General features: G+C 40.4%; 1 protein-coding gene across 2 annotated transcripts in view; it reads right to left on the reverse strand.

The window, feature by feature from the left end:
- Positions 1–21,359, reverse strand: part of DAAM2 (dishevelled associated activator of morphogenesis 2) — a 206,381-nt gene that overhangs the window by 171,112 nt on the left and 13,910 nt on the right. The window contains exon 2 of one of the 2 annotated variants that reach the window (XM_056357500.1): positions 16,648–16,784. The gene's annotated coding sequence lies outside the window, so the exon portion shown is untranslated. Of the gene's footprint in view, positions 1–7,816; positions 8,056–16,647; positions 16,785–21,359 lie in introns of those variants that run through there. The other variant, XM_056357499.1, reaches the window with a different exon arrangement.

Below are 21,359 nucleotides of genomic sequence, written 5' to 3' on the forward strand. Positions count from 1 at the left end.
GTGTAGAATCAAATCCATCTAAGGCACTTCAGACTGTACAATTACAAAGCAATGATCACTCTCATAGCTCAGGTATCCATATACCATTAGTCATCCAATTATATATTCTTTAATACACATAGTTTACTACATACTCTTATATAGCAGTAGCTATCTAACCCTGTCCACACAAAGGCTATTTTACCAGATTTGATCTCTCACTTTTGAGAAAGCAAAAGAGAACACAAACCTTTAACACAGGAACTTCTTTCAGTGCTGCTGGTTTGTTCTGGTGGTTTTTCAGTTGTGTTACATACAAAGCGGCCCTCAGAAGCAGAGTCACTAGACCTGTTTAGTAACCCACTAGTTCCCTGTGATTGCTGTCCTGAAATTCTGAGTACTGAGAATGATGCACTGGTCCCCTGTTGGTCTAGCACATTTTTAGAGTCAAAGTGGTTTGTAAATTAAGTAAATTTTTAGAAGGGAAAAAACCAATTCAAAAGAAGGGATTTAGAAGGGAAAAAACACCACAATTTAAAGGTTGGATTGGAAAGCCAGCCATATTGCAAGTACCTTGTACTGGAACTCCAGTCCTGCTGATTTTTGCTCTGGTTCCCAAATAAATATTGTTAAAACATACAAGTGCATTAACAACCAGTTACTTCTAACAACGCATCTCACAGCACCCTGCGCAGATTAGCAAATCTTTCTGAAATATGGACTCTTGATTACCACCAAGTAAAGATGAGAGACAAAACTCTCAAGAGAGTTCAAATTTTGCTACAGTACAAGATGCTATATTTTCCTAAAGAATTTTGCATAATAGATGCCTGACTATTAATGGCATTTGGTTCTCAGACTGAGAAACTGAAAAATGTAACTTTGAGCTATTTTGACTATCTGGGCCTTGGAACATGAACGAAGCTAAAGCAGCAAGCATGAGCATAAGCCTCCAAATCTGACAGGCACACTTTCTTCTTCTTTCTCTGTTGTGCTCAAAGTCAAAGCTCTGCAGTAGTTGCCTTCTTTCCAGCTAATTAAGGTGCTTTGAAAATATAAATGAAAAAGGGAAAAACAACTTGGCTGGAGTACATTTTCTTTTTTCCATTTTAATTTCACCTATGTCAGCCACCTTAAGCATGACACTGGATGGCTGGCAAAAGCACAACATTATTGACTAAAGCCTAACATCACTAGAATTCATTATTTCTCCTGGGTTTTTTCTTAATTGAAAGGAAAAAAAGAAAAAAAAAAAAGGTTGTTCAACATAAATAAATCCCTGAAGGGCTTCCAACTCAAACGCTGTACAGTATCAGATGATGAAAGAACTCTTAGCAAAGTGAACAAGAAACAGGATGTTGGAACTACCTGGCCAAGTTTCACTCTATAACCTGAGAAATGTGTAATTAAAAAATAACCAGCACAAAGAGTGAAAAACAGCTTCCAGTACAAATATATACTTTTATGACCAACTGCTCTATAGATAGAAGTAAAAGATTTTTTCTCTAGAGATTATGATTAAAAGACAGTTATTGTTTAAATCTCGGGAAAAAGGGAAGACAACATATATACAAACATGAAAATACAAAGTATGCATACTTTTTTTAAGAAGTATTTTAAAAAAGAGATACAAGATCCTGCCAATAAGTTTACTCTGTGCTAAAGTTATTACACATCCCTGCAGGCACTACCACTACCAGAGCCTCTGTGCCACCGTCATACACACAGTCCCTCTGTCCCACTTTCCGGTCTGATAGGAAGTATCTGCAGGTCAGAGTCTTCAACTTCTAGATGAACGTAATGCAAAAGCTCACATGCAACTTTCCAAAGGGCCTCTGAATCAGGCAAAGAATGCAGAACCTAAAAACACAGGACTTGTGTAATGCAAGTGGAGTACTGAAAAACCACATGGGGCAACTGAATTTCACCAGGTCACCAGGCTGAATCCATTCTGGGTAATGAACAAAAAAGATTCCCATTTGATGGCTGCTCATGTGAAATGAATTGATCAAGGCTGTCCTGATAAGTGACTGAGTCTGCCACAGTATTATTTGACACTTGAAACAAAGTGGTTGATTTCTGTTGGCATAACCTAAACAGATTACAGAAGAAGCCATACCAAATCTAACCTGTCAGCCCCTTGTTGGCAATCTGACAATGCTGACCAAAAAAAAAGAACAGAAAGATGCTGAACTTCAGTTTTGATCCTCTGATGGGACCAAAACGCACAGCTGGTGAGCAGCACTGAGGAAGCTGACTCGGCCATGGTCCAAGGCATCACTTGTTCTATGGCTGAAAAAAGGAACTGTGGTCTTCCAGAGCTGTCAGTTTAACAGCTTTCACCCAAACTAAATTAGTTTTGCCTTCTTAAAATGAAAAGAAAAGAAATCCAGCTCACTGGTGAAGCTGTCCAAGATTTTTGAAAGATAATAATCCTTCAGCTTACTGGGATCTGCACTTAATAGATAGGTGTGTGTGCCAAGAGGTAGTTCAGCCCCAGCTGCCAATGCACCTTTCTGTTCAAGCAAACCCAGCTTCCTGCCGTTTAGCACACACAAATTCGGCACATTTAATCAAGTTACTGTTCATTTTACTGAAGTATCAAATTGTCAGAAAAATGTTTTGTTTGCCTACCAGAAGATGAAATAGAGCCTTTTGCATCTTTTCTCAAAAAATCCAACAAAAAAATTACCATTTTGATGCAAACACTGAAGCTTTTACTTTAGTTTGGGTCTGCTTCAGCTGCAGTAAGGTGTATTTATAAAAAAGAAAAAAAGAAAAACAAAACCAAACCTTCCATCCATCCCCTGTATCCCTGCAGAGTCCTGTACCTGAAAGTGTATGATAATGCCCAGCCCACTGTCAAAGGCACAAGCTGTCAACATGAGAGTGAAACACTAGTTTAGGCATGCACATACATGTGCATACATATGCATAGTATTTATAAAACCACGGCTGTAAGGGATTTGGTGTTTATTTTTTTCATTAACTGAAAATGATAACACAAGAGCTTTTCATCTGGCATGAGCCTGGGTTTTATCAGCTGCTGGAAAAGATTCTCTTGGAGAAATGAAATTACAGTGTTTCTCCATGTACTTTCCATGGATTTCAAAATAAACATAGCTATATGTTCATGCCAGTCAATAGACAGATGTAGGGTAAAGTTACAGGTCTTGATACATCTAGAAAGAAACTGCAGAGCTAGACACACGATCTGGCTAACACATCATATTGGCTAAATGACAGAACACCCAGCTAAAAAAGACATGATGCACAAGTGAAAAGAACTGGAAAGGGCAGTTGCAAAGGATGCCCTTAGCCTACCTGCTGCACCTGGATATTGCATTATACACCACATGGCATAAAAGACAGTTCATTACTTGATGCTCCTGCTGCTTCTCCACACTTCTTACCATGTCAAGTCTCTCAAACAGAACAAACTAAAAATGATGCAGATGAAGACTTGAGAACCAGTTTTGTTCTATGCTCCATTTTAAAAGTCAGCAGTTGCACTGTGAATCAGTTCACCACCACTACCACCCTTCCCAAAAGGACAATTTGACAAGACAGTAAGCAAACAGCATTGAGTATAAAAATTATCCTTTCTAATGAAGGCACCGAGAAGTGCAGCCCATACTAAATAACAGCACTGCCAGCTGCCACTTTTGTCATTTCTTTTCACGGAACCTTTACAATCCATGGTCTCTTGAATTTATCTGATTACAAAAAGGAAGGAGGGATCTCAGCAGGGCCTTTTTTGGTCCCTAGGAATCTAGAAATTCCTATATTTTTTCCCAATTTCATGCTCCAAAACACATCGACTCGTTACATACTTTAGCTAAGCGCTCAGATTATTTCACAGGTTTCAGGGTGTAGCAAAGAGAACAAAAGGGATTTCACCATTGCTTTGATTTACTGGCTGCCAAGGTCAGTGCAGTATTTAAATGTGATTATTTAATGATATATTAGGTCACTACCATGTTTTTTGTAAGTATAATTAAACTGGTAGTGTGCCTAGAAGCTTTTTTAAAAATTGTTCTTCATCATTTTTTACATTTAGGAAATAATACTCTCAACAATGGATTACGATTAAAGAGAGATTGAAGTTTTCCAAGGATTCTGATGAGTCTAGCAAAGAAGAAAATAACTTTGGAACTACAGAGAAGAAGAAGGAACAGCTCAATCACCGACTGTCTCAGACACAAGATGACAGCTGTACATATGTGAAGATGGAAATAAATTCCTTGGAGGACGCTCATGCATGTGAGCATTGGCAGATCTGATGTAGTCTGTTTGGAAGAGTCAGGTCTAGCTGCATAAAGGTATCTACTCCACTGAAATTATTATTTGGAGAACACATTCCTGCAATAATTAATTTCCATCTCCACCTTCAGAGCTATTAAATCTTATTTACTTTCCTTCACCTTCTTTGCAAGTCAACATTTTTTGGTGTTGCACAGGACAACAACTTGAGAGGTCTCCATTTATACTGATAAACATATCCCTTGTATAATGGAAAATGTGGCATTCCAAATGATTGCAAAAGTAGAGATAGGCAAATAAATCGGACATAAACCCACATCTATCACTGTTCAGTGTAAAAAATTGTCTATGAAATCTTGTCAAAAAGCAAGGCAGCTTACTACACTATGAGCACAGTAAGTCTTTGATATGAAACTGAGGTTTTAAGTTGGGATCCTACTTCCGTTACATAAAGCAAAAAGAGGCTTTATCTATGACAGAGAACAAGGCCAGATTCACTTCAGCTGTGTGAGCACCACAAGCCTTCCTAACCTGTGGTAACATCCCTCACTACATAAAGTCAAAAACATTCTTAAAGAAAGGATTTTGCAGTAGGCTTCATTAAATACACTATGATAAGATGCTTGAAGTCAAACTAACAAGAACATGAACCTCTGCAAAACAATGATCAAAACTAATAATATTAGAAGCCAAACTGTCAGCAATTTCTTGAGTAACCATGAGTCTTGCTCTGGCTAGGCTCACTCAGCAGAGTTACTGTCAGCATAAGCAAGCAGTAGACAAGCACTGCAATGGCAGGCACAGAAATTATAGCACCAACAACATTTAGGTACCTACTGGCAGGTTAAAAGAGCAGTCTCTAATGAAAAAAACTGTTCAAGGAATCCCTGTTTCTTTAATATGGCATAAATATAGGTGGAAGATTTCTTCACATTTTAAAAATCACACATTTAGGTCATATTAAGCTCATGTTTTGGAGACTCTGCAGGAGTTAACTGTATGACCTCAACATCAGCCACAGATAGACTTATAGTGTGGACTCTCAGGTACAAAGCAACTCCAAGAAAACCACTCAGGAGTAAAATAAAACACATACTAAAGTCAATTTCTAAACAACATAGTAAAAACAAGATCAGGTGCAGAAAACTGTCCATTTGTGAAGGAAAGATTTAAATTGAAATATAGGCAAGCAGGAGAACTGAAGTGAAATCATTTCAACTACCATATTAAACTTGTCTTGCAGACAAATGAAATAGACAGGGAGATGCAAATGATAAGAGCTTGCTGAACATCAGTGATGACAGAGACACACTTTCAGTGAAAAAATGAGGCTCCTACCAAGACAAGCATCTGCTAGGGTCAAATGTGTCTCAGGAAGTCTGATAGCTCTATCATTCTCAATGAACTTGCTCCACTGCCCAGGGGTCCAACATGTCCTGCACAAGACATGGGGGGCAGCTAAGTAATCCCATCAAGTAGTCTGTTTGAAGGAAAGTGAAAGAGATCCTCAGTAAATTACTGAAGCAGCAGTCAGGCATCTGACCAGTGCCTGTTAGTTCAGAGAGGAACTGGAGAGGGATATCTTTCCTCTGACCCAGTAAATCATTTCAAAGGGCCATTCATACCCAAATGTCTAATGAACCATAAGGAGTATAAAGAAATGTCTATTTTTTTTCCTGAAGAACTACCAATATCCCAAGGATGCACTGCCTTACAATAACTGTTTAACTGCCTCTTGCAGGTAGTAAGAAAGTTGACTTCTGCTTACATACTCCACTGATTCATTGGAGGTAGTAGCAGTCTAAACTTTTCAATGAGATACAATAATTGGGAGTCTGAATGACCATGTTCCATATGATCATTCAGTTCTTTTAATCTGCTTTTCCCAGCATGTCTCACATTAAGGACTCAAAATCTGCAGATCTTTCCACTCCACTGCAAGTGATTTGTAAGTAACAGAAATAAAGCTAGACAGAAACATCTTGTTGTTCAAGGCATAACCAAAGCCCCAGATCACAATCGAAACTTCAAGTTGTTATAGAGGTTGTATCAGACGGGGACTTGACAACTTACTCCTTCTTTACACACAACAGAACTGCACTAGTTAAAATAATATCCTAATTCCTTTTAAAGCCTTTGATTCAAGGAAACCCAAATTTCCACTCTAAAAGCAGCAGAATATTATTATATACACCAGGGTATGCACAAACAAGCATACACACACAGAGGTAAGGACAGTCTATTACTGTATTCTTTAACTCTTCATTATATATGGGTAGGATATGGCACAATATCTTGTACCACCTCTTGTACCAGTAATGGTATTGGGCTTTCTACAAAGAAAGCTGTATGCCTGCCTGAACATGTCCCTCCCCCTTTCCCAAACGACCTGACAATACGCGCTTCAGTCATTAGGGTTTACAGGTCTTATTATTCAGCTTATAGATTTCCAACCTCTGCTACACATCTGTACTGGGTACAAAGGATACATTCCCTTATCAGATGTCTAACTCCAGCCTGCAACTTGATGAACACAGAGTCCTTCCTCATCTCACAAACAATTACTGAGGTAATGTTTCTGTCAAGACATTCCACATTTTCCCTCCCCTTCTTTATTCAGGTTGACCCTATCACACATTCCAAATGATAACAGGATCATAAACAGACTCTAATTTCTAGACCTGGTCAACAGAATTAGTATTTTCCTTTATAATTCTGATCAACTCTTAGAAAAAGAAAAAAAAGGGGTGCGTGTGTGAGAAAAAGAACAAAAACTATCTCCACGTCTTAAGGGGGGGGCGGGGGAGGGAACAACACTTCGACCATTGGCTGCTCTAACTGCATGCTGTGTACTGTAGCTTTCTGCATGTGTGAACAATTTTTATTTTAACTGTTTAAAATATCTTATCTCTGCTCGATTTTTCACTTGAATTTTTACCAGTTCCGTTCAGGGAGGACTACGTCAGATGCAGCAACAGCGCCCTCTGGCCGACACAGAGAAAATGGCATCTAATGCTCTGCTCTTCCAGAGCTGCCAATGTATTTAGTTAAATTTAAACAAACAAATGCAACATTTGCTCGGCATACTTTGGCATCCAGATTTCCACTGGTAACAGTTTTCAAAATATTCTTATTACTGCTTGCCACATCCCAGTGCCTTTTAAAACTCTATAACATGAGATTTGTTTTTACTTGGAAAAGTAAGTGACAAGTCACTTGAAGCTTCTTGAAAGTATGTTGTTTCTTTTTCCCCCCAAATCTCCCTCTTTAATCATCTCCGCGAGAAAAGCCATTGCAACTCTTAGCAGCTTTCTTTCCCCCCATATACAAAAGCACTTGCTGGTTTCCCCTTCCCCACTCCTGCAGCAGAGCGTCAATGTGGAAAGAGAGTTTCAAAATAGGAGCACAAACACTGACAAATCCTCAAACTTTTTTTTACACTTTTATTTTACCTCCATGTTTTCCCAGCTGTTCTGCTTAGAAGACAATAAAAAAGTGGCCTGCAAAAAACTACAAATTAAGAGACTGGAAAACTGCAGCCCAAGGAGGAGGATGTGACTTTAGTTTGACTTACCAATTTTATCCAGCTGTATATTTTCCTACTTGCTTTTTACAGCAGATGAGCTCAATGCTCAGGAACGTCCACCCTGTGTCAGGGAGCCAGGCAGAGCCCTGATCCCCACGCTGGATGCTGCTGAGCGAGCGGAGCTGGGGTGGTGGTGGCGGCGGCGGCCGTTGCTTCGGCGGCTGTTGCGTGCGCTCGCTCGGACCCAGATCAGGAACTGCTTCCCATTCCCCAGCCCCGCTCCAGCGCTGCAGGCTTCGGGAGGCAGGGCCGGCCCCTGCTACTGTGCTGCACTTTCTTAAAGGGACAAGCTCCGGCCTGGCAGGAGCGCACGAACCGGGAGCTACCGAGGCTGCCCGGGCTGGCGGCCGGAGCCGGAGCGGCGAAAGGCTGAGTTGCCGCCTCCAACCCGGGCGATAACTACCGCAACAAGAGACGGTTTCCTATCTGCCTTGGGAACAAGAACAACACTCATCTACACAGTTTTTCATCCAAGGTTTTCAGGTGTTGCGGTTTTAATTTTTTGCTTCCTTCACAGCCCCTGCGACGGAGGTGGTAATTATTGCACAGCGAAGGAGGCAGCAGCAGCAGCAGAGGCCGCGCGACCCCCTGGACCGTGGGCGCAGGGTCCGCCCTGCGGCCGGGACCTGGAGGGGTGCAGTGCATCCACTCCCACCCCCTGCTCTGTGCTGTGCTCCGCGGCACACCAGCCCTGGTCTGTAGTGACATTAGGACTAGAGATATCCCCTGGAAACTCGGATCATTTTGACCTTGAGAGATTTTATTCCCTGTGCTGGAAAGGATATGATTTAATTAAATCAAAAGCCCTAATTTGCCATTTTTTCCTCTTCAGTCATTCTCCAGATAGCTTTAATCCCATATAAACCACTGTTTCTAGCATGTTTTCTGACTTCACTTTCAAGTATGTCTGATATGAATAGCTAGATTAATTTTGGGAGTTGTCTGCCTTGTGTGTGTTGCTGTCTGCCCTAGAAGAAACCACATTCTCTGTTAAAGAATAACACTGAAATTCAGAGATAGTAACACCATCTGCAAAATCTCTCTCTCTGTGTCTTTTTTAACTCATGGAAATAGATGGTTTGCTCTCTGTGCATGTAAGTAATCTGTTTTTGTTACAATAACTGAACTCTCACGTTGACAACACCAATCAATACATACCACAAGGCAAAGTCATATATATACACAGATATATATCTATTTAACGGCACAACCAAAGCAAGCAAGCTACAGGGAAAAAATCACCTTCAGACTGGCAGACCAGACCAAACAAGGATGAGAGATGAGACCAAGTCACCACTGTCCTCTCTGTCTGCCTTCATATACACCAATGCACTATAAGCACAGAACAGGGACAAACGGCCAGCAAGCCATGAAGTCTTTCTGTTTCTTTGGTCCTATGGGAAAAGGATATGGGTACCAATCAAAAGGTGAATCCAGCCCTTTTAATGCTAATGGTCCTTCACAAACAGGCTCAGTAGGTATCCGCTAACTAGTGGCATGTATACCTTCTACCCTGTAAGCAAAGTAGCCATTTAGCCACATTACTAAATTATAATCTTCAGCATTATTAGCCTTATATTAAACCATGGGAACTCATCAGTGTTCCTCTAGTATAAGCTATACTTATGCTCCTGCTTTCCCTAGCATGAAGTCTGGGAAAGTTTACAAATGCAAACTACACGCGATGCACAGTAAAAGAGATCTTATAATTCCATCAATCCTCCCTCTGTTCACATGTTTCCATTGGTCTATTAATCCTCACTTTACACCCACATCACTGCCTACTACTTTTTTCATCTCATCCTCCAAGTCCCTGACCCTTTACTCTCTGTTTCCCCCTTCTGCATACCTGGTATTTCTGCAGCTGACCTCCACCGTTTGAGCTCCACCTAACTGTCTTGCCCCCGCCTTCTCCCCTCTAGCTTCTCATTGGAAGAGGAAAGAAGAGCTGAAAGGTGGGAATGATTAACTGATTCCTTCTCTCGCTTCCCTCTCCTTCCTCCAGCCAAAGTTCTGGAGCCAGAGACCTGTATGCAGCCCTAGAAACTAACCTGCAGCAGCGGGACAAGGGTTATAGGTAGGTTTGCATTACCAACACTCTCTCCTCACATTAGCATGCTGTACCGTTTATTATGATACAGTGTAACCAAGATAAATGGCCTTTGTTAAACTTGTTAACATTAGTTAAAAGTTAACAAAACACTCATCTTTAAGGCAAAGCTGGTCACCTGCTTGATGCCTCAGCTAAGGTTATTCAGACATACAAAACAGGCAGAGTCTGTCTACAAGACAACATGGTAAGGTGCTGTAGTGGATGGGGATTTGAAGGGCAAAGAAACAAATGGTGGAGAGAAACTGGGGTTTGAGGGGGGGACCTAAAGTGATGCTCCATTGCTCTGCGCACACAAAACAAGAACATGGAAAAGCACCAGAAAGTGCCCAGCAGGAAATAAGCTTGTGCCACTGGACCAGAATGATCTAACTAACCACCATAAATGTTAAGATAAAAAAGAGTATCTGCTGTTGGTTACATATATTACTCCATACTCTCCTCACAATCCTGTGTGAAAGCTGCTCCTCTGCTCACCACAGCATCTGGATGTTCCATTGACAGAGCATTGTCTAATGGTTACAGCACAACTGCAGGTTTCTATTACTTGCTGTAGGAAAAATGTGTGGTATATTAAAGGACATAGAATTCAAATTCTGCTGCATGCTTGGATATTTAGTTAGCAGTAAATGAAACTAGATAAATCACTAATTCTTTTTGTGACTGTTTCCCCAACAACAACATAGTACACTAAACTTCGGTGTTATATAATTGACTACTTGTATTAGTAACAGCTTGGGTTGAAAGATGACAGAGGAGCCAGCTTTTTATTATTAAATACTGAACTGCAGATACCTCAGTGAAAACTGAAAAGTGTTGCAGTTTGCAAAAATGTTTAATTCTGCAGAGCAATCCCCTTGCACAAGAGATGACATTTATTGGGAGACGTTTTTGTGTCTTTGCTTATAAGGGACAGCAAAACCAGAAGTGATCCCAAAGTTATCAAGAAAGAAAGAAGGTATGTTTCTCTTTCTGAACGCAGTATCACCTAAGATCTACATCCTAAGACAGCATAAACATACCTACAGAGGCAGCTCCTTCTGAATTTAGGAATAAGACCATTAAAGAAATCAACTGCTTATTTCTGAAAACGTTTTTAGGCTCTGATGACCAAGATCAAAACCAAAACACTACAGTATTATCTGTGCATAAGGGCCTTTAATAGAAAGTGGAAAAAAAGGGGGAAAGGGACATCTAAACCCAAATAGATTATTTGCTGCTTAAAACCAGATTCCGATTCCCTAGAGAACACAGAAGCAAAAGCTTCTGTGAGATGTTGCTCTACCTCTGTAGATATAAATTGTTTGTTAGATCCTTTGTCCAAACAAAAGGACATGGGTATATTAATCTAACAACAGAAGTGTCTGTTGTGAGAGGAGATCCAGTGCCAGGCTGCCTGCTCCATCTGACAATGAGAGTAAACACCATGGCTCTGTGAGCTCGGCTGCATGCCTTGCCTGACACCACCACCCAGTGCAGCTATAGGGTCTCTATCTCAATCACCACAGGCTACAGAACTAGAAAGACTTTCATACCCTCCCTACAGAGATTGCTTCTGCATGTCTCCCAGTCTCTGAAATGCCACACAATGTTTTGAGCATCTCTTGAGTGTGACATGCAGAGCAGTACTGCTACTATATACACTGACACCGGATGTAACATGGTGATGGAACCATCACTATCCTTACTTATCAAAAAGCCACAAGAAATTCTGTTCCCTGTTGCTAAAGGGCTGAAATGAGGCATATATACTCAACAGAGTACAGACATGTATAGATGTTCTTTTTGTTAATACAATTCTTCTAAAATTATTTTTATCTTTGGACTCAAACCACACCATTGGATCTAAGGGCTGGATTCTACTCCCACTGACTTCCTGATAAATAAGGATGGAACTGTGCTCCAATTCAGGGATATATATGTTTCAGACCAAAAATTTTCAATCCTAACCCACATCTTTAATGTGTTAATACAGCAGTTTGAAAACTTGCTTTGAACTTCAAAAAGTAGGGATCTGGACAATGCTTATCTGAAATAATGTTAATTATCAATTAAAAATTAAAAATATTAATGACACAAGATTGTTTTCCACTAGATGAATCGTGATGCACGTACATACCTGTGTGTGCATGTATGTATTTACACACATGCATGCATGCATACAGATGTTTGAGTGAAACAGCGACAGAACTTACTGCTGTTAGGTTTAGCTTGCATCTGATGTATTGTTGGTGTACTTTTTTTTCTGCAGCATTCTTGACATCATGGAAAAGTATGTTTTAGTTAGCTGCCACTACAAGCCCAGAACAAACATTTAGTTTTGGTGCGGTTATTTTTTCAGTTAAAAAAAAAAAAAAAAGGTTAGAAGTAAATAAATTGGTTCCTAGATCCTAAACTTTATCAGATTTGCAAGAGCTGTGCAGTTAATGAAAGTTATGGCCTTCAACATGAAGATAACTTGCCTTGACAATGTCTTCCATCAACATACTAGCTATCAAACTACTCATACCAACTGTTTTTAAATAAAAAAGATTTGTTTTCCTTATTATAAAATGGGTTATGCCACAGCATTTAGGTCAGCTACAACTATATTCAGGTCTGTACCCGTTGTAATAAGATGTAAGATGTTGGTTTGGACCTTCCGAGAGATGGCACATTTCAATTCCACTCTTTTCCCTGTGTTTTTCTTGTTCACAGTTCCTTCTTTTTCATTGGCTTCTCAAGCTCATTGTAACCCTCTCTTCTGTATTGGTTAAGATTTGGTGAGTGGTCTGCACAAATTGTTTGCTGAGAAAGGAACATGCAAGCTTGAAAGAAAAGGCATCAATATTTGCTGCAGCTTAGGTTAACAGCTATAGAAAGAAGAAAAAGGCATTTGTTCATCAGAAAGGAGAAGAGGTTTACAAGCTCTTAGAAAGTGAAAGTCAGAGATTATTCCAACTGAAGGAAAAAAGAAAAAAATGTGAAAATTCTGCAAGAATTGTCATTTCTTTCTTTAGTTTTGCTTGGTACTTCTCAAGCATTTGGGAAGTGCAACTCTTTTTTCAGATAACAGCCCAGCTCAAACCCAGATCCCTGAAGGAGGACATAATCAGCCAGAATTACATTAAATTTCCTGCCACCAAAACACTGATCATCTTCCAGCAATTAAAGGTAGTTAGCAGTCCCTGACTACTGTAAACATTTGTAGCCAGCAACGTCACTACGGCTTCATTTGCCTGCCTTGAAGAAACTTGGGTTGTGTTCACACCTAACACCTTATGACCATTTTGAACCTATTCGTGACACTTTCTCAGGGATAACAGACTAGAGTTATAGAAAAACCACACAATTCACCTGAACTTCAGATCCTTTTGGTTTCTCTTTGCTTTTCAGTCACCGAAATAGAGGGCACTGATCTGTTAAATGGAGTCTTCCTCTGCTTTCCCCATCATTTTTTAATACTTCCTTCTATTCTGTATTTATCTTATTTTCCAGAAAAAAGTCCTACGTTCTAGCAGATGGTCACCTTACAAGAAGTGCAGTATGCAGACAGGTGATCTGCATGACAAACATTAGTAACCACATGTTCTTGGCTAGATCTACTAAATATATGAACCAAGGAGGGCTGGGGTGAGCTTGTCCCTAGGCAGCTGTTCCAACAAAAGTCTGTATAATGACATTCCTCAACATTTTTCATTAGTGGGATTTTTTTTCCTTTTTGAAAAAAATCCAAAGACCACCTTGGGCTGCACTGCAATATAGGCTTTCACTAATAACCATAATTTTTAAATCAGTTTGGGCTTTGAATGGCCTGAGGTTTTTTTCCTTTTACTCCCCAGATTTATATGCGTGGATTTGTTCAGCTGCACAGTGGGGAGGGACACATGGGCATTTTTAAGTTTTAGAAGTGTATAGGGAATGCCTGATCTTGTATTGGCCACTATTTAATTAGCAATGATTTAGATCAATATGTCTTGTTCCAGTCAAGAATAGGGCACTAATACAGTCAGAAATAAAGTCAGTTTCTAACTATGAACACACAGACCTCAGCAACTTCCAGGAAAATCAAAGAAATGTCTATAGAAAGGGAAAGGCTATTTCCACTTCTATTCTGATAGAGGGTCTAGGCCAGATCTTTTACTCTGGTTTACTTCTGGTTAGCACAAAACCAGAGTGCAGAAGTAATGGCAGTATTTAAACTGCTTTTTCCACTCTGTGGTCTATAAGCTGATCAAGGTATGTTAAGGCTCTGATGCCAACTTAGAACAGCCTTGGGGTTTTGTAAATGCTACTTGGCTACTCATGGATCCTGAAACAGCTGCTTAGCAGGCAGGGAGCTTGAGCTAAATATCCTTTTCATTACAATACTGGTGACAGAGCTATCACACTGCTCCCATTCGACCTAGGAAACTCACTTCCTTCAAAACTGACCAAGGTTTCTAGGTCTGCATTGCTTGTGAGTGCTTTGTAGCACCTCAGCGGAAAAAAGTAGCTGGAGCAACAAGTCCTGGCTCCATCTGCAGTGCTGGGCATGGGATGTTTGCTTACTGTGTATTCTTTGCAGAAGAACTAGAAGGATTAGTCATGGTTGGTGTGGCTTGCTAAACTCTGATTATTCATGTCCTCTGAAGTTTACAAGCAAACTAATTAGCAGCACCGATCCCTTAGTAAGAATCAGAAATCAATTAGGAAGGCAGCTGACCTTATTATAACAATTAATTGCAAATGACATTCAGTTTCAGTACTTGATGGGCAAGCTCTCTGTTCTGGCTTTTGAGGCTTTAGTGTTTTGCTGTTGGGTTGGGATTCTTTTTCCCCTTCATTACACCACTGTGTACCCACCCTGATTTTTCTTAGACATAATTTCCATCATATAGAATCTGTCCTATTTTGTGACACACAGTTTCCTGGAGAATACTTGACTTTCTTTACAGGAATTCCTGTATGCTTAGGAGTCCTGGAAATGGGACAAAGTTCCTACGGAAAGTGGCTCCTTACTTCTAGGCAAAGGATGCTGAATTACTTTCTTGGAAATCTTCTTGTGAGGGTGAGGACAGGGGAGAAGAAAGATGTAAGCCGTCTTTGTTGCGCTTGGTAAGACAGTTCAGTTCACTGAGAATGCAGAGCACCCATGCTCCAGTGGGGTGCTAAGTAGTGTATATGTGATTACCAGAAAGATTGAGTTGCTCTGGAGACAAAAAAATACGATGTTTTCTCTGAAGCAGGTCACTGAGATATGAAGAGGGGCATACCCAGATTCTGCAAGGTATAATTCCATCATGGTAGTCTGAGCCAGAAGGAGACTTGGAGTATGCCAAGGGAGCAGCACATATTAACTAAGTAGTGGCCCTGATTCTGTGCAAGATGTTCATGCACAGAGACAGGGCCCTTAAAATTATTGTTTTCTCCCGAACTACTGCACAAGCCAGAGAAGAAACTGGTCACCTTGAGGGATGTAACTAATCAAGAATGAATTGGTTTTTGAGAAGACTTCTAAGATGTAAAATGGTAATGCTTTAAAATCACGGGGAGTAAATGTGTTCCTCTTGAATACATATTCATACACAGCTAGAGAACTGGAGCTGTCAGAAAAATGCCATACTTTGTTTCATGCAACAGAATCTGAATTTAGCATTTCTATTTTTTGTATTGGCTGGCTGTGAGGTTCTAACAGCTGTAGGAACTCTTTAGGATACTGACAGAGGGGCAGCATCATGCCTATGGAGACAACTATGGGAAACTTCCTGCTCAATTCAGCAGAAACATGACTGAGCTTAAACCCTGACAACTGATTCACCACAGCCCTGCTCATTGGTATACTCATTTACATCAGTACAAAGCACGCACCATCTTCATGCTGCACTTTACATTTATGTTGCACTCATGTAAATACTGCTGCAGAGTGCATGGCAGTATGGAACTGGGTCACACGACTTCACAGCATTTCAGATCCCATCAAGTGAAATGCCATGGGAAGAAAAGGTTTCACATTCTTTTGTTTGTAAGTGACTGCTGCAAACACATTAATAGAAAGGACACTGAAAACAATGAGACATTAGGTGTAATTAGGCTTCATGCGCAACAATGGTTGGACCTGATAACCTTAAAGGTCTTTTCCAACCTAAAGGATTCTATGATTTTGTGATAGTGAATGCACAAGCTCTTCTTAACAGAGTAAAACCCTAAAGGATTCTAAATTGCACCAAGGAGGAAGATGCTGACACTAAGTTTTCTTCTAATTGGTGGTCACTCTGGAAGAATCAAGGACAGTATAAAGAAAGAGAGAGGAAGAACAGAGCATAAAATCAAGAACATTACTAAACTATAATTTCCAATAAGCATATTTACTAACTTACAAGAAATGCCTCCAGTTTAGACTATAATTATAATCAAAAACAAATTAATATGCTGGCCTTTCAGACTGAGTAACAGCATGACTAATGCTAGTAGCATAGCCTGGGTACAAGTTCTGTTGAAATGGTAATGGGGTAGAGAACAGATGGTGTAGAAGGTTACAATTTTTATGCCATTAGGATATCTGTTGCTTCTAAATACACCTGGTTTGTCTGTAATTGGGGATAGTGAGGACCTGTTTTCTGTAACTTTGCTCTGAAATTGAAAACCACCTTGCAATAGGTAGAAGATTCTTCTTGCCTTTGCCTGGTGAATGAAGTTATGTCTGATATTCCATTCCCCTCCCATTTCCCACAAGCAAATTAGAACTAACCTGGATGATCTGTGTAGTTTCTGATTTGCTCTTCTCTCTCTCTCTGTGGGTCTGTGTTCAGTTCAGGTCCTCACCAAGTAGGAAGGCCCCACCTTCAGGTAAGTTAGTACAGCTGTTTTGACTGTAGAGATGGTCTTCTGGAGAAACAATTGCAAATAAATAGTTCCTTTTAGCTTTCTATCAATATAAAAGGCATCTCCAAAGTTTTTTTCACTTTCAAAATAAATTACAATAGAAATATTTACATAGGTTCCTGTATGTTGTCTGTTAACTTTAACACAGGGCTGGTCTTCCAGTGTTCTGATGAAATTACTTTGCCTTACACCAGAGTGATTTGAAGCACATGCTTGACACTAAGCAAGAGAAGATGCAGGTAGCAGGTACTATTTGAACATGTAAAGGCAAAAAAAAACTTAAAGGCTTCTTTGCTGAAGCACTTAACAGTGCTTTTAATACACTCCAGAATCAAACCTAACATGACCACCTCATATGTACCATTGTATCTTCAACAATGATTGCATTTACATTGTAGACAAAACGTTGACTGGTTACTCTACAAATTAACTTTGAGTATAGGGATCATAAGTGATCACTGATAGAGAAAAATAAACAAATTTGCACAGAGCATGATTAACATGTAGAAAGATGGTTTTCTGCTGATACAGAACTATTGGCTTCAGCTTCTTTCTATCAGCTGCTCTAGACATGACTTCCAGGATTTAGGAAGAAATCTGTTATAATTTACGTATATAATTCAGCTAATTTTCTTGTTGTTGGGGTTTTTTTCATTATTTTTTATTAAACCCAAATGATTGTGCTCCAGGACATTCCACAAATGCTGCTGCACTGTCATTTTAGGAAATACCATTAAAGCAACCTTCTCCTTATTTGCTTCCCAAGGCATTTAACTAAGCTGTTTTAAGAGAAACATCATTAAAATTGTCAATTCCTCCATGGGTGCCTTAAGATTATTCATAGAAACTGTTGTCTTTTGGGGATAATAGAAACACAGGGCCTTGTTTTCCCTTTATTAACCCCATTTTCCACTGAAGTACAAATATCAACTTTAACACAGGTCTTTCAACACTGGGCAAATTGAGACCTCTTTTTTTTCCCCTCCTCTGTAAGAATTTGACATTAGTGAAAGATACCACATCAGGAACATTAATGAGTGAAGTCCTCTACCCAACCTGAAATTATGTATAGCAGAGGAAGCAGTTCTACTGCTCACCCCCAAAAACTTCCACCACAATTCCTGATTTTTGTCCTGGCATAACTAACTTTAAGAGGATGTGGGACAGCATATCCCAGATACTACTTGGCCCCAAATAGTAAGTGCCAGCTGTGATTGCAGTTCTTGATCTGTTTTGACTCAGTCATGAGAAAAAGACAAATTAAGGTATCACAGAGCACAGAACAGTTAAGGCTGGAAGACACCTCTGCCAATCACCAGCTCCAAACCCACTGCTCAAAGGAGGGTCAACTACAGAAGGTTGCCTGGGACATCATCCAGTCAGGTTTTGAGTATTTCTATGAACAGAGACTTCACAACCTCTCTGACAAACCTGTTCCAGTATTTGATCATGCCCACATTAAAAAAGTTTTTTCTTATGCTTAAATGGAATTTCTTGTTTTTCAGTTTGTGCCCATAAACTCCCATCATGCCACTGGGCACTGCTGAGAAACATTTGGCTTCATTCTCTTTACTCCCCTCACCATCAGGTATTTATACATATTGATATGATCCCCTCAAGCCTTCTCTGGAATAAATAGTCCCAGATCTTTCAGTGTCTACTCATATGTCAGATGTACCAGCCCTTCAATCATCTTTGTGGTCCTTTGGTATACTCTCCCCAATATGTCCATCTCTCTTTCGCACTGAGGAATCCCAGAACTGGACACAGCATTCCAGATGTGTCCCACCAATGGTGAACAGAGAGGAGGGATCACCTCTCTTGACTTGCTGGCAATGCTTTTCCTAATACAGTTCAGAAGCTGTTGGCCTTCTTTGCCACAAGGGTACAGTTCAGAATCATGTTCAGCCCCTTGAGTGCTGGGTCTCCAGGTTCTTTTTCCCTAAGCTGCTTTCCAGCTGGTTGACCCCAGTCTGTACTGCTGCATGAGGTTATTCCTCCCCAGGAAGAGGACCTGGCATTCAAACAGCAGTATGACCACATGGTCTATCAAACTTTCTTCCCAGCTTCATGTTGTCTGCAAATTTGCTAAGCATGCACTTGGTCCCATCATCCAGGCCATTAATGAAGATGTTAAACAGTTTTGAATCCCAGCACTGACCCTGGGTTACATTATTTGTGTGGCCCACAGCTGATCTGTTCACTGCTGACCACAACCTTTTGAGCCCAGGAGCTCAGCCAGCTGCTAAGCCATGTCACTGATCACTTATCTAGCCTACACTTCATCAGTTTGTTAATGATGACATGTGAAAGTGTCAAAAGTCTCACTAAAGTCAAGATAAACAGTATCTAGTGCTCTTTCCATATCTATCAAGCCAATCATCTTATCATAGAAGGCTCTTAGGATGGTCAGGCATGATTTCTCTTTATAGATTCCTCCTTATATTTGACTATTCCCAGTCACCTTCTGTCCTTCATATGCTTGGAAATGGTTCCTAGGATTGTTTGCTCCATCACCTTCCCAGGGACTGAGATGAGGTTGTCCACCCTGTAGTGCTCCAGATCCTTTTTCTTGTCCCTCTTGAAGATAAAAGTGACAGCTCCTTTCTTCCAGTCCTCAGGAACCTCCCCCAGTGTCCATGACCTTTCAAAGATAATCAAGAGTGGCTTAACAATGACTTTAGACAGCTCCTTCAGCATTTGTGAGTGTATCCCATCAGATTCCAGGGACTTTTTTTGTTTGTCCAGTGTATTTAGATATTCTCTAACTGCATCCTCATCCATCAAGGACAAGTCTTCCTTGCTCTGTACTTTGCTGCTGGTCTTAGAGGCCTAGGATTTCTGAAGGTTGAGTACTTACAGTAAAGACCGCAGTGAAGAAGACTTGAGTATCCCATCCTTTTCTGTGTACTTTATCACCAAGTCCCCTAGACCATTCAGCAGTGGGTCTACTTTTCCTCTCATCTTTCTTTTGCAGCTCATCTCCCTTTAGAAACCCTTTTTGTTGCCCTTCATGTCCCTTAGCAAATTCACCTCCAAGTAGGCCTTGGTTTTCCTTATCCCATCCTCACATATTCAGATACTGTGTCTTTATTCCTCCCAGGTCACCTGACCCTACTTCTACCTCTTGTAAACTTCATTTTTACATTTGAGTTTAGTCAGGATGTCCTTACTTACCTATACAGGCCTCTTGAAACCTTTGTTTCATTTCCTGCTCATCAGGATTAAGTGTTTTTGAGCTTGGGGGAGATCCTTAAAAAACAATTTGCTCTCCTGGAGCTCTCTTTTCTCCAGGGCTGTGTATTGTCGCATTCTTTCAAGCAGGTACCTGAAGAGGCCATAGTCTGCTCTCTTGAAGTCCAAGGTTGTGATGTGTTTTCTGCCTTGCTCCCTTCTTTCAGGATCCTGAAGTCTACCATCCCATGGTCACTTCAGCCAAAGCTACCCTTGACTGCCACAACCCCAACCCATTCTTCCTTGTTTGTAAATACCAGGTCCAGTAGAGCAACTTTTCATCTCATCCATTATTTGTGTTAGAAAGTTGTCATCACTCCAGAAGCCTGCTGGATTTCTTGTGCCTTGCTGTGTTGCCCTTCCAGCAGATACTGAGATGGTCATGAGGCTTTTCCGTTTGCCTGAAGAAGTTTTCCTTTATTTGTTCTTCTGATCAGGCAATCTATAACAGACATCCAACAAAGCATTGCTCTTGTTGTATTGCTCACTAATCTTGACCCAAAAGCTCTCAACTGGCTCATCATCCATCCCCACGATGAGCTATATCAAGCAGATGCTATCATATACTGGACAACCGTTTCACAGCACATCAGGCTCCTCCTCTGCTGTAGTTTGTCCTTTCTATGCTTTCCACAGAAAACTTTCAAATCCAAAGATATCCCATTCTGGGAGGCCTCATGCCCATTCAAAACAACATCACAGCTCAGAGTCAAATCTATCATTTTCCCTGCAAACCACATTTTCTTCCCAGTTTGTTGGTGTTGATTCTTCTTTCCCCATCTCCAGTCTTGCCACCTGCGACTTCAACACATTGACACATTAGGCCACATTTAAAGACTTGGACATTGAGCTGCTGAGGAAGAAGTTTGAACTAAACCTTTCAATCTCATTAATGTAGAGAAACCCTCACACAGTCCTGGTTATGCTAGGGCACTCTGCTAAAGGTTATCTCAATTTATTCGCTATGTTACTGCTTCATGGATCAGTCTATCCTTATATTCCTTAAAGAGCTATCCTTAGTCATGTGATTCACATAGCATCACATCTTCTCATCCCTGAGTCTAAACGTAAGGTAGCTTACACTACAACACTTGCAATTGTAACAATTTTTCATTATGATCAACTGAAACAGGATTTGAACAGGTGACCAAATATTTGTTTAGCCACATGTAATGAGTAAAAGCTTACTTATCAAGCAGGCCTGCTTATTTCTGTAGCATTAGTTTTGGTATGGAGCACTGGCTATTTGATTCTACATTCATGTCTGCATCTGTCAGTGCCACAGAGTCCCACTGTGCAATGAAGTGATCCTGGTCCCAATCTTCCTAACATAACATGTAACAG

The sequence above is a fragment of the Falco biarmicus genome, chromosome 12 (assembly GCF_023638135.1).
Source record: "Falco biarmicus isolate bFalBia1 chromosome 12, bFalBia1.pri, whole genome shotgun sequence".
Taxonomy (NCBI): domain Eukaryota; kingdom Metazoa; phylum Chordata; class Aves; order Falconiformes; family Falconidae; genus Falco; species Falco biarmicus.